We start from the raw sequence: 14,001 nt of genomic DNA, 5'->3' as shown, positions 1-14,001 counted from the left end.
GCATGAGTCAGCTCGATGTCAAAGAGCACCATTAAGGGCCAGGTGGCTCTCTACATTCCCTCCAACTTTAGTCTCACTCAGTAACTTGCCTCCAGGGTAAAGGTCGTGCATGTAAATTCTCTGAGTCTCTGGCTGGGCTCAGGGTTTGGCCATAGATTGTATCATTTGTTCCTCCTGTGCCAGCTTGAACTGTGTCTTCCACCAACCTCATGTCCACTGCGGTTGTTGTTTTGGGAAGCTGCACTCCTGTGGCGGGTCTCCTTGGCTGTGTCCTCGGGGCATCCTCTGCAAACTGTTTGGGTGCTCCTTCGGCCCCTTCCTCTGTGTGCCTATCTCCTGGTATGATTCTCTCCTTTTGATCCAGGACACATTCCTGGCTGCTGTCTCTCCTCCACAGTGGGCCATCACCATGGTCCCATGTATTGCTGTCACAGTCCATGAGCCTGGCTCATATGGCGAGTGAAACTTCCACCTGGGGCAGCAGTCACGTATGAGTACTTCATCTCCAGGAGTTAGGTGACGGCTGCATGCCCTCCTTTCATGGCTTGCATTCTCATTGTTCCACTTTATCCATCTTTGTGTGTCTTCTGGATCATACTCAGATGGTATTCACTCTGGTTAGGTTGGAACTGTGTCTTACCTGTTCCCTTTCAACATTAGTGCCCACAGGGAGCATTTTTTCTTGCAGTGCGGGGTACCCCGGTAATCTGCGAGGAACCTTTTGAGGTGGAGTTCGGGGTCCGTTCCTTCTTGCACCATCGTCCGAAGCGCCTTGTTTATGGTGAGCATGAAGAACTCAGCATCGCCACTGGCTTGCTGCCTTTGAGGATTTATCTTTCTGTCGTGTATGCCTATGTGTCACATGAAGTCTTGGAATTTCAACCCCTGGAACAGAAGACCATTATAAGTCCTGATCTCTTCTGGGATGGCAAAACGGGTGAATGCTATTGACTCTGTTAACTCTACTATGGGATATTTGGAATGGCTGTACATCACAACTATTGTGGTGTGCCCATTTGGGAAGCTGCCGAAGTCTAGGCTGACCTTGGCCCATATTGGGTTGCAGTGTTTTGCACTGATTATGGGTGTGGGGGCTTCAGGCCCACTAGTCATCTGGCATGTAGGCAGTGTCTCACCAAGTTATTGATGGCCTCCTGCAGTCCAGGAAACCATACCTTCTCCCTCAGGCAGTTCTTGGCATTGGCTGCTCCCTGGTGTCTGCTGTAAGCCAGTTTGGTGACCTGTTGGGTCAGCGAGGCTGCTATCACCATGCAATGCCTTGCAATATTATGCCCTCCAGCATGGCAGTTAGCTCAGTTTTTGACTTTCCAGAGTTGCATCATTCTGTCTTTGTCGGGGTTCACCCACTGGTTGGCATTGCTCCGGAATGTTCTCTATGTACTTTCCATAGAGTGGCAACAACCTTCTGGAGCATTCCATCAAGCGCTCTTGGAAATACTCCCTGCCTCACTAGTCTAAGGTATTCCTCTGTTCAAGCATCATAGCCCTCTGTTGTGTCTCTGCTTGGCATGGGGTGCCGTTAGAGGAAGTCCACAGATTTCCTTGAGCCTTGCCGATAAGTAACATTGAATCAGTACTGTTGGAGTTGTTTCACACAACGCTCTATCTGAGGCAGTGCTGTGGGGCGGGACCTTTGAATAGTGACACTAGTGGTTGGTGATTACTTGAAACGGCTGCCCGCACAGATATTCCTGGACGTGTCCACAGCCCCGCTAGATGGCGAGGGCTTCTCCCTTGATTTAGGCATACATTTCTTCACCTGCTGTTGCAGCTCTGCTGGCAAAGCGAGGGGCTGCCCATCCTCCAGGTTCCACTTTTTGGTCAGTACTGCCCATAGCCCCATGGGGTTCACATCCACAAGCAGTTCCATTTTCTTTTAAGGATTAAAGTTCGCCATAGTGCTTTGTTCAGCAGTGTGTTCTTGATTTTCTCATATGATTCATCCTCTTTGGGGCCACAGTCCCACTTATTGTCTGCTTTTGCAAGGGCTCTAAGTGGTTCTGCTAGTGTTGCAAGGTTAGGGTTGAACTGGCCACAATAGATGGCTCCTCTGAGAAAACTGCTTAACCCTGTGGCATGTCTGGTGGCATGGGTTTGTAGAGTCTTCTGTGACTTGCATAGGTCTACCTGAATGTCATCCTTAGTGAACATAGTGAACATGCATGCAAAGAATTCTATTTAGATCAAAAAAATGAGCACTTCTCTCAATGGAGGGTGAGTCCTTGCTCGCTGAGCCATTTCAGGGTCACTCAAAGTCGGTGATGGTGTTTTCCAACAGTCGTCAGGTAGATAAGGATATTGTCACTTATGGTTATGATACCTTGGAGACCAGACGGTGTCTTGCATATCATGTTTTGGAACACTTCAGCTGCTGACAGTTTTGTTGTTTGTACCTCTTCAGAGCAAGGTGGGATGAAGAGGTGGTTATGTACTGGCTGCCTTTGTCTAGTTGTAGTTGATGGTAGCGGTATTTAGGGCGAGTTTGGAAAACCACTTAGCTCCATTTAGGTCACCGATTATGTCATCCATGCTGAGCGTGAAGTGTCGCTCCCTTCTAATCACCTTGTTGGGAAGGTGCTATATCACTACACAACAGAATGTAGCCTGGTTGTTTGGGCCCCTCTGCAATTACCATTGGAGAAACCACAGAGTGGGCCCATAGACCTTTTCAATCTAGCTTCTCCAGTTCTTGCTCAACCAGGGGCCAAAGGTGTAAGGGCACCTGTGATGCCATAGCGCTACTAGCTTCACTGACTTATCGAAGTGTAGCTTCACTGGGGGTCCTTTTAGGCATCCTTGACCTTGGAACAGTTGTGGGAATTGATGCAGAAAGTTTTCTACTTAGTGGGCTTGGATGTTCTGGGCGGAGAATACAAAGCTGAGGTCTTCAGACATGTGGCACCCCACAAGGAATTCTGAATCCTCTTTGATGATGTGGAACCTCGCCGGTGTTTCCTTTCCATTGTTCTAGACCGAGATGTCCATCATCCCCACCATTGGGAGTGGTTCTGGGCCTCCAAATGTGTATATAGGTGTATATATTGGTTGCTGACAATTATAGAATTGACCTCGGCCTAAGGCGAGCAAATTGGTGGTGACTCATCATGTCCACTGATGCCCCAGTGTTGATGAGGTACTTGACCCTCATCCCTGCAATGTTTATTTCGCACATTGGCTGTGCCTTCAGGTGTTCTGTGAATGATATGAGGTAGACATCCTCATCTTTGGGTTGGACTGTGTCCTAGTGGTCCCTGGACCATGTGTGTCATGATGCCTTGGCTCTGTTGCTTGGTGCCGTTGAGTGTGAGGTGACAAATTGATTTCAAGGGTGAAGCTCTCCCTCTAGCTTCTCAACCTTTAGGTCCACTTCTGCAGATGCTTGCAAAGTGGTTTCGGTTCTCAAAGATATAGTACGTTTTCCCTGGTGGGGTGGGGGGGCAGTTATCTACTGACCAGGTATTCTTCATTGCCAGAGTTACTGCAGCAGGTGCTGAGTGTGTTTTCTGGTGGTTTCACTCTGTGTTCTGATGATGTCAACTGCCTCAGTCTTGATCATGAGTTATTTGCTGGTGTGAGAACCTCCATGGCTAGGGATGAGTGACAATGTCCATTTCGGTGGCCCAGCCTGTGGAGAGGTTGTGAGACCAGACTGGGTGAGGCCCAGAATACCTTCAAGGCTGATACCTGTTTGCTATACAACTAGCCCTCTGAGGGCACTGACCTGAATCCTTGGTAAGTTGTGTAGGAAAGTACTATCTTTCTAGCATAGTTACCCCCACTTTTTGCCTAATGTTGGTGTGTTTAGACTGTAGTTCACTGGAATCCTGCTAATCAGGACCCCAGTGTCTGTGCTCTCTCCTCTAAAGTTGGTTGCTGGTAAACTTTTTACACCCACAATTGGCATAACAGTGCGCCTATGTAAGTCCCTAGTATATGGTACTTAGGTACTCAGGGCATTGGTACCCTGGGGGTCCCCCATGGGCTGCAACATGTATTGTGGCACCCCTGGGAGTCCATGCAAACTGTTTCTGCAGGTCTGCTATTGTAGTCTGCATGAAATGGTGCAATCATCCTTTCACCACAGATATAAGGCTTGCCTTATATCCTGGTCACTGCACTTAGACACTGTAAGTCACCGCTCGAGGAAGCCCTTCAGCCCAAGGGCAGGGTGCATGTCCCTAAGTGTGAGGGTAACCCTGCATAAGCAGGGTGGGCCTATAGACCCCAGGCCCCATTTCCTGGATGCAGTAAGTGCAGTGAAGTCATCTTATGATATGTAGTGAACACTGGTCAACATGAGTGGTTCAACTACATAATGGCTTCTCCGAACCTAGGCTTGTTTGGTATCAAACATGTTGTAATCATTCAAATACACTGATTCCAGTGTTAGTTGCATGATACCATGTACTCTGGGGGTTCCTTAGAGGGTCCTCCACTTCTGCCTGTGCAGCCTTATGGGGTCTAGCTGCCAGCCTACACTGCTGCTGACCCCACACACTGTTCTGCCCTCCTGCTGGTGAGGCTTGCTCAGGCCAGAGGGGTGGAGCAAAGGATTACCTGTAAGGGTGAAGTATGACCACCTCCCCCTGAGTATTAGGTGTCTCAAGGTTGGGGTGGGGCGGCCTCTGCGTGCCACCAGACTGCTTTGAACGGCACATTTTATGCCCTCCTTGCACAATCCAGTTTGCACCAGTTCAGGAATCCCCCCGGTTCTCTCTTTGGCATGAAACTGCACAAAGGACAGGGGAGTGACCATCTTCCTGTCTAGCTCTTCTCCTAGGGAAGTACACAGAGCTTAGCCAGGTGACCACTTGATTCTGCCATCTTGGAAACAAGATGGGCAGAGACCCCTGGGAGCATCTGACTGGGTAGGCCATGTAGATGACATCCCTGACCCCCTCTGAGGGTTACTTAAGGGCTCCTCCATGGGTGGGTCCTCAGATTTGTCGAGCAAGACTCTCCAAGGAACTCTCTGCAAGACATCTTCTGCTCCTGGCCTCTGGAACCACTACTGTTCTGCTTTAGAACCAAAACACGTCTGCTTCTGGTGGGAACATTGTTTCTCCTGACCCTGCAAGAATTCTGCAACATCCATGACTGTGTATCCTCCAGGGTCATATGGACTCTGTTTGCACCTGGAAGCACTAAGGAATCTCCCTTGGAGTGAAGGAGTCACTCCCCTGCATCCACAGGCCCCTCAAGACAACATTGACTGGCTGGTGGGTTCTTCTGTTCCATGAACATGGAAAGGCTCTGCTTCACAAGTGGTAGGTCTGTGGCTTCCTCTGGGTCCTGCTTGTCTTCTGATCAACTTGGGAGACAGTGGGCCCCTGCATTTCCCACTGGACTGGAACCCATGTGCACCATGACTGCTGCTCTTGCAAGGCTTGTTGACCTTCCTCCAGGAAGAACTCATGTGGACTCATGTGGACTGAAGCGCTTTGATTGCCGTGCCAAGCGCGCTTTACTCATGTGGACTGAAGCGCTTTGATTGCTGTGCCAAAGGCGCTTTACTCATGTGGACTGAAGCGCTTTCATTGCCGTGCCAAGGGCACTTTACTCATGTGAACTGAAGCGCTTTGATTGCCGTGCCAAGGGCGCCTTACTCACGTGAACTGAAGCGCTTTGATTGCCGTGCCAAGGGCGCTTTACAAGTGTGGCCTGAAGCGCTTTGTTCGTTGTGCTAAGGGGCACTTTACTCATGTGATCCGAAGCACTTTGATCGTCGCGCCAAGGCCGCTTTACTCTTTGAACTGAAAACGCTTTGCTCGTTGCGCTAAGGCTACTTTTGGAAGCAACAACCCACCTTCAAGATAGGGCTCATCAACACCTTACCACTACGAGTACGACCTTCTCGTATCTGAATGCACCATGGAAACAAGGATACTCCGATTTACTGTCAATCTGCCATGCAGGAAATCTGCTCTTCTTCAGAGGAACCCCCACGAGGTCTGGCTGCATCAAAGTCTTCAAAATAGTGAGCAATGTGCTTGGGTGTGGCTGGGCCTTATAGGCCTGCCACACCCCAGATGGCTGCTGCCTCTAGATACCTGGGAATTGTAGTCCGTTCCTTAAATAGAACTGATAAGTGCTTCTTGTCCACCAATGTCCTGACCCTGCAGCTACATGAGCTTTACCACAGGGCAGGTGACGCTGATGACCAGTTTTAGAACAAGAGGGGATGACAAGTGGTGCGCATGAAGTGCCGCAAATACGCGCAGTGGAGTTTTGGGCGGGACCTGGGCCACGCACAGCTTTATTCCTGACACCCGTATATCTTATGCTATTTTTGTTGGTTATTTTGTGTATATAATGTGTGTACATATCTCCAAAGGGAGATACACCAATGCTAGTCTAGTGGTAGTGACGTAATAAAGAATCCTTTATTTTTGCAACAATTGTGCGGTTATTTCTTGTGAGTGAGTTACTGTCTGACTACTGTGGTATTGCAAGTGCTTTACATTCCTCCTGGATAAACTTCAGCTGCTCACCTCAGCTACCCCTAGAGCGCTTTTGCTATCTGGACACATACTCATTATCACTAAAGGTTGCCTGGACTCAGTATAGGGTGCCACACCATTGGTGTACATCATAAACCGAGCCAGAAGGGGGCGTGGTCGGACGCCATGACGATGGAAGTCTCCTTGTGAGGCTCCCGTCTTAGATCCCCCGTCTCGGGGAATCCTGCAGATCTGTGGACCCACAACCCAGCCGACAGCGGGGCTGAAGGTGCAGGGATGCCACCAGTTGGGCTCTTGGCGGCTGCCCAGACCGCAGCCCGGATTTAAAAGCCTAAAAGCAGAGCAGCACGGAGCCGCGAACAATCCAAGATGGCGGCCGCCATCACAAAAACGAAGCAGACACCTCCTGATAGCGAGCAGAGGCGCCCTTTCTCTCCAGCGCAAAGGTGAGGCTGCCTGGGGACATCTTGAGCGGAGCAGCGGCTCCGATTGACTGCATGGGGCCGCGGCGAGGAGTTGGGGCCCCGTGAGGAGCCATTTTGTGATGGAGAAGTCCAGGTGAGGAGGCTCTTGCGCTGTTCTGGACCCTTGTGGCCCCGGGGCGGCCCCTCTTACTGTGGTGGCACCGACCGGTGAGACGTATTGGCAGAGGACGGTGAGGGGCCCCCCTTTTTCCCTTCCCCTTCTGGCGGCCGACCCCCCTGGCGATGGGGGGGGGACCGAAGTGGAATTGACGGGGAGCTCCACTGGAGCTTGGTGATGCTGAATGCAGTGCGTGGACACCCCAAAACGGGAGCTGGCTTGTGGGCCCTTCCCTCTGCATTAAAACTGAGGTGATCAGGCTGGAGAGTGGAGACAGATCCACTGGTGATTCTGCCCAGCCCATTATACGGATGGGCCCAGAAGGAGAGAGGCAAAGTCGCCCGCAGTGAGCACGCTAGATGGCGCGAAGATGGGTAAAACGGGCTGCAAAAAAGAAACTGAACCCAAGAGTGGACCAATCTCGAGGGAGATGACTGACCAGGGAAGCGCCCTGAATCCCTCCCGAGGAGAAAAGCGAGGAGACCTCACTCTCCAGGACGTACTGCAGGCCATAATGGCTTCCCGGGTGGCATTTGAGGGAAAAATGTATGCATTGGCCACAGACCTTACAGTCCTTAGAGACGACCACCGCCGTCTGGCTGAAAAAGTAGCCACCGCAGACAAGCAGATGGAAGAACTTCAACCTGAAGTTAAAGACACTGCCAAGATGACGCAACAAATGGAAAAACGGATTAGAGAGTTGGAACTGCAAACAGAAGATGCGAAAAACAGATCATGGCGAAATAATATCTGCGTAATTGGCCTACCCGAACGCACTGAAAAATCCAACCTGGTGGAGTTTCTTGAACACTTGCTGAAGGAAGAAGTGGCCGAAGATAGATTAACTCCCTTCTTTGCAATTGAAAGAGCGCATAGGGTTCCGGCTCGCCCTCCTCCTCCGGGGGCCCCGAGGCCAATAATAGTTAGACTACTCCACTATAGGGACAGAGACTATCTGCTTAGTCAAAGCAGGAAAAAAGGAGACAGCACACTCGACATTCATGTGATTCGTATCTTCCCAGACTTCTCCAGAGAAGTGCAGAGACAAAGGGCCTCCTTCAGGGATGCTAAACAGAAACTCCGCAAACTGCGATTTCAATATGGGATGATGTTCCCCGCAAAATTGAGAGTAGTGACTAAAAATGGCATACTATTCTTCAGTATGGCAGAAGACGTTTGGCAATGGATCGATATGCAAACACCAGAGGAAGGTGCCCACATGACAGGGGGCTCACGCACAGAGATACAGAGGAAAAGCAGACACAGTAAAGCCAGCAGAGTGAGTAGCCCTTTTCCTATTGAAATGTTGAAGGAGAGACAAAAAGCGATGGAAGCAGCTGCTTCTTTAAGCGGTTCCGACCCTGGATCCTATAAGCAGATACAAGAAGAATTAGAACAATCAGAATCGGAACAGGAATCCGAACTGTCGCACACATCAGAAAAGACAGGGCCCGACGTGACTCCAGGCACTTCAGACTGTATCATCTGAGACACTCTTTGCCAGACTCCCACAAGGAAAAAATGAGATCGAAGATGGAAAACCAGTGCGACTCTCACGATCATGGCGGATTGCATCGAAAACTCTGACCAGCCCTGCGACAGAGAACTGCTACACTTGCAAGAGGACAGGGACTACAAAATCCCTGTGTACTTCTCTCCCTGAGACGGGGGGATGGTGTTACGATATACTGCTTGCTCGATCTAGGAGCCCCCCCTACTTTAATAGACTGGTTAAATCTTTTTTCTAGTTTGGATGAGAGACGTTCTTACTTTTGTCCCGGGGATGGGGAGTTGGGTTGTTACCTGTTGGGTTCCATTTTTGGGATTAGGTGAGCCACAAAGAGAATTCACAGGGAAATTGGAGCTGATATGTGAGACTGTTAAGAAATGTGAAATGATTGATGGCACAGACAAAGATGTACCCGATTGAGGGGGGAAAAAAACTCCGGAATGTCAGTATTAGACTCATATAAATACCTCACGTGGAACATAAGGGTCATGCACACGATGATCAAAAGATATAAGATGTTTTCTTACTTACAGCGGAGGGGAATTCAGATAGCAATGCTCCAAGAAACACACTTAACTCAAGCAGAAGGAAAAGCGCTCCAAAAGCGATGGAGAGGCCAGGTGTATTACATTTCATATTCAGCTTATGTGAAGGGAACACTAATATGGATTAGGGCCGGGGTCCCTTTCCAGATGCTGAATAATCTCATAGACCCAGAAGGCCGTTTTGTGGCGGTTCGGGGCAGATTGGAGGGCAGAGAGCTTGCATTGATTAACGTGTATGCACCCAACACGGACCAGGGAGAATTTTTCACACGCATATCTGGTCTATTAGCCCCGTATTTGCAATCCTCTGTGGTGTTGGGGGGGCGACTTCAACTGTGTGGGGGACCCCTCTATGGACTGATCACACCCGCCTCTGAATGATTCTCCTTTAAAGAGGGTAGCTCGACAATTCTCGACCTGGCAAAAGAACTGGGGGCTGATTGATGCCTGGCATAGATTACACCCAGACGAAAGAGACTACTCCTTCTTTTCCCATTTACATGAATTGCATAGTAGATTAGATGTGTTCTTCTGCACGCCGGATGTCTACCCACATGTACACAATGCAGAATATTTGTCCCGAACACTTTCTGATCACAACCCCCTCTTGTTGTCATTAAGATGGGGCTCCCCCCTGCACCCCCACTTGGAAGCTCAAACCGGAACCCCTGGAGGATACTCTCTTCCAAGGAGAGCTACGGCAACATATCACTCCGTTTTTTGAGGATAACGAAGCATCCACTAATAACCCCCTGAATGAATGGGATGCCTTTAAGGTGGTGGTAAGGGGGAGGTGCATAGCGGGGGCAGTGGGAGTGCGCAAGACTCTTCTTAGGGATACTGAACGGGCAGAAGACAAGCTACGAGAGGCTGAGAGAAGAAGACCTGGGAAGCCGCACCTACAAAACTCTATACTAGAGCTCAGAGTAGAAGTAGCAGATTGTATAGAGCGCCTCCGGTGCTTTGATTATAGAAACTACCTTACACGAGCGCACAGAGAGAGAGACAAAGCAGGCCGAATGCTAGCATGGGTTGTATCACAGTCTCATAGGACCCCAGCTATATTGGACTAAGTCACAGAGCAAGGGGGTCATATATACGGGCAGGAGCAAATCAACCTACACTTCCCGACCTACTATGAACATCTGTATAAAAGTAAACTCAACTACGTCAAGGAAGCCACTGAGGGTTACTTATGCGACCTGCAACTCGGTTCGCTCTCACCTGAGGTTGCGGAACTGCTGGGAGGGGACATTACGCAGCCAGAAATCAAGGAAGCCATAAGAGGCCTAGCTACAGGGAAAACCCCGGGGACAGATGGACTACCTATTGAATTTTATGCCACTTACATAGATATACTCACACCAAGATTGGAAAACTTATACAGGCTTACCAAAGAGCAGGGCGAGTTGCCTGCAACAGCCCGAGAGGCGGTCATAATTCCCCTCCTGAAAACAAGTAAAAACCCAAAGGAAACGGGAGCCTCTAGACCATTATCCATGTAGAACCTTGACTACAAAATCCTCAGTTAGATTTTAGCAACTAGACTCCTCCCATTTATGACTACACTAATACACCCAGATAAGGCTGGTGTCATCCCCAGGCGAAACACAGCGGGCAATATTCGTAGACTACTAGCAGTCATGAGAGACCAGACCTCCGCAACCACTCCCTCGGGAGTCCTGGCGGTAGATATAGAAAAAGCCTTTGACAGCTTGGAATGGGAGTTTCTTTATACTGTGATGTCCTGGCTTAAACTAGGGTCTGAATATATCTCCTGGGTGAAACTCTTGTATACCAAACCCACAGCTAGAGTGTGCACAGGACAGACAATATCCAGAAGTTATACAGTCGAGCGGGGTACCAGGCAGGGATGTCCTCTGTCACCGCTGTTATTTGCCTTGGCAATGGAACCGCTAGCAGCCGCGGCAAGAGCGGTAGAAGGTGGTCCGGGAATCTTAGCAGGAGGCGGGAGACATCAGATAGCCCTTTACGCAGATGATCTTTTGATATTTCTGGATGATATCCATAGGAATTTACCCCGAGCGCAGCAGATGCTGTCTCAGTTTGGGGGACACTCTGGCCTAAAAGTAAACTGGGATAAAACCGGTTTGTTCCCTCTAATAGTTTCCATGGCACCCCCGCCGAGCCTAGGTCTGGTCAGGTGGGTCCTGAGCTGTCTCCCATATCTGGGAGTCAAAATTTATCATGATCCACAAGACATTCTAGAGGGCAATATAAGTAGCTCCATACACACCATAAGGTCCTGCATGTCCTTTTGGCAAACTTTGCCACTATCTGTAGCAGGGAGAATAGCGATCCTTAAAATGATTGTGCTCCCACGACTATTATATCACTTCACAGTGCTCCCAATTTGGATACCCAGGGCCACCTTTAAAGAATTAGAAACTATGGTAGTGACATTCATATGGGGCAAGGGGTGGAGGAGAGTAGCCCTGGCCAAACTTCAAACACAATCCACAGACGGAGGGCTAGCGGTCCCGGATTTCGAAACCTACTACCTGACGGCACAACTCCAGTGGTTAACACAATGGATAACGAGCAGAGTAGAATCAGGGACGAGGGTAAAGGCATTTACCCCGCCAGGGCCCAGGCTGTTCGAAGTATTATTAAAAACTAACAGAGATGGGAAACATGACTCTTCTGAACTAAAAATCCTGACTCAGTGTTGGAAAGCATTCCTGCGCAAAATCAAAATAGGGGCCCCCTACTCACCAGAACTTCCTCTGTTATCATTGCGGGCTTTACCACATCGTGGTAACTGAAATGAACTCAAGACCTGGGTGGAGACCGGGATTCGAACGGTGGGAGCATTATTTAAGGCTGGAACATTGATGCCCTTTGAGGTTCTTAGGGCGGAATTTAGGCTACCGGGGGGGGGGCACTTCTTATTACATGGTTCACTAGCGGCCAGTATCCGAAGGCACTGGCAGGGAGGAGGGGGGAGAACCTTCAACGCAGGCGACATGCTCATATCTAGCATCCTCAACTGGCAAGCACAAAGCTGTCTCAACCCTTAATGGTTTGATGCGATCGGACAAGACAGTCCCCCTGACCTCTCTTAAACAGGCCTGGGAGCAAGATCTGGACACTGATATCACTGAGGAAGAATGGGGGCGCATTCTGAGGGGTCTCCCTAAAATGATACGTAATGCTAGATTCAAGCTCATAAATTTCTATGTGCTCCACCAGGCATACCTGACACCTGCATGAATCAACAAATACTTCGGGAAAGAGAGCGAGAGCTGCCCATGATGTGGTTCGATAGGGGTGGAATTCAAACACATGTTCTGGGACTGTCCCAAGCTGGTGCGGGTCATAGAAAGAGAGATCCCTTGCACAATGAGTCTCTGTCTATTGGGTTGGTTTCCACATTCAGCTAAACATAAAGTTTCTGATAGATTTCAGGATTTGGCCTTTTCCCTGGCAAGGCGAGAGATTGCGATGTCTTGGAAAAACCCACAGGGGCCGAAAGCATCCCAGTGGAAAAGAGAATTGATTAAATAGGCTAATAGCGAGGGGAATATTCTCCATCAGGAGGCCAAGAGAGGAATCAGACCCCCAGAAGTTGCAGAGGGCTGGGAGATGGTACTCGAAACTCTTAGGGCCGAAACCCAGACTGGGCCTGCCCCCTGTCCAACTCAGTGGTCAAGGGACAATAAAGACACAGTAAAGTTCTGACCACTAGCGACCCTCCCTAGGATCCGGACAATGGGAACGACAAGGTAGACAAAGAAATGGTGCATTACCCTTAGCTTTAGGTATATGACCACACCTAGTTATGGCACGCTCAGCTCCTCCAAAAGAACTACAGCACGTCATTGCGCTCACTTGGGGGGAGGGAATAGGGGTGGGATACGGGAGGGATGTTAAGGATTAGTAATGATTCCAAGATTCCTTGTGTAGGACCCTTAAGGTCAGATTTTCCACAGACATAGGCCAATTGAATTGATACATGTATATTTGTAAGATGTTCTATATACCTGCTTACTGACTGATTGAACATCACAATAAAATATGTTTAGAAAAAAAAATCATAAACTGAGCCAGCTCCACCAAGTTGTGACCACACATCTTTAGACTGGTCATGAGTGGTGCAGGTGCTGGCCATCTCCTGCAGGCAGGCAAATAATTTGTCAGTAGATTCCCCTTCATGGTGGAATGACTGATGAAGTTTGAACTGCTAAAAGTCAAGGTTGTGCTGGGGATCAAAGTGAGTGTTCAGGGCTCTGACAGATGCCTCAAAGTCTTCGACTGCACCTGTCCTTTGGAGATGTTGGAACAGCTTCCATATTTCTTCTCCTGCGTGGTGGTAATAGTGACTGCTCCATTTGTCTCTCTAGTTGCACTGAAGTAGTTGTTAACTCGTCCTACCCAAGTTTTCCATCTGGGTGCTGGTGTTTCAGTGTCCGCAAGTTCATTGAAGGGTCACAGCGCAGCGAAAGAGATGTGAGGGTGTGCTGTGTGTGCTGGTGTCACTGCCTCAGCTTGTGCATTACTTTGCATGGTGTTGGCATGGTGTGTGGTGTCTCTCACTGTGTATAGCTGATGTGGCATTGGTAGGTATTTCTGCTGACCTGTGGGGAAGGCAGTCCCTGTTATGCTTGCTGAATCTGTGGGACACTGAGCAGTACTTTGATGTTTGGGTTCTTTCCCAATGTGCGTCATATCCAGTATGATCTGGCACTAGCTGGAACTGTGGGGTTGTGAGAAATCAAAGGTCACCTTCATCAATGGAAATTAAGTCTGTATTGTCCAGATGGCACACTGTTGGGTAGTTCCACTGGTTTTGTCTTTCTCTCTCCTTCCCCAGTCAGGTTTACACGTCTGTTTTTTGCAATTGCCTGGCAATGCTGGAATG

The sequence above is a fragment of the Pleurodeles waltl genome, chromosome 6 (genome assembly GCF_031143425.1).
Source record: "Pleurodeles waltl isolate 20211129_DDA chromosome 6, aPleWal1.hap1.20221129, whole genome shotgun sequence".
Taxonomy (NCBI): Eukaryota; Metazoa; Chordata; class Amphibia; order Caudata; family Salamandridae; genus Pleurodeles; species Pleurodeles waltl.
This window is presented reverse-complemented; position numbering follows the sequence as displayed.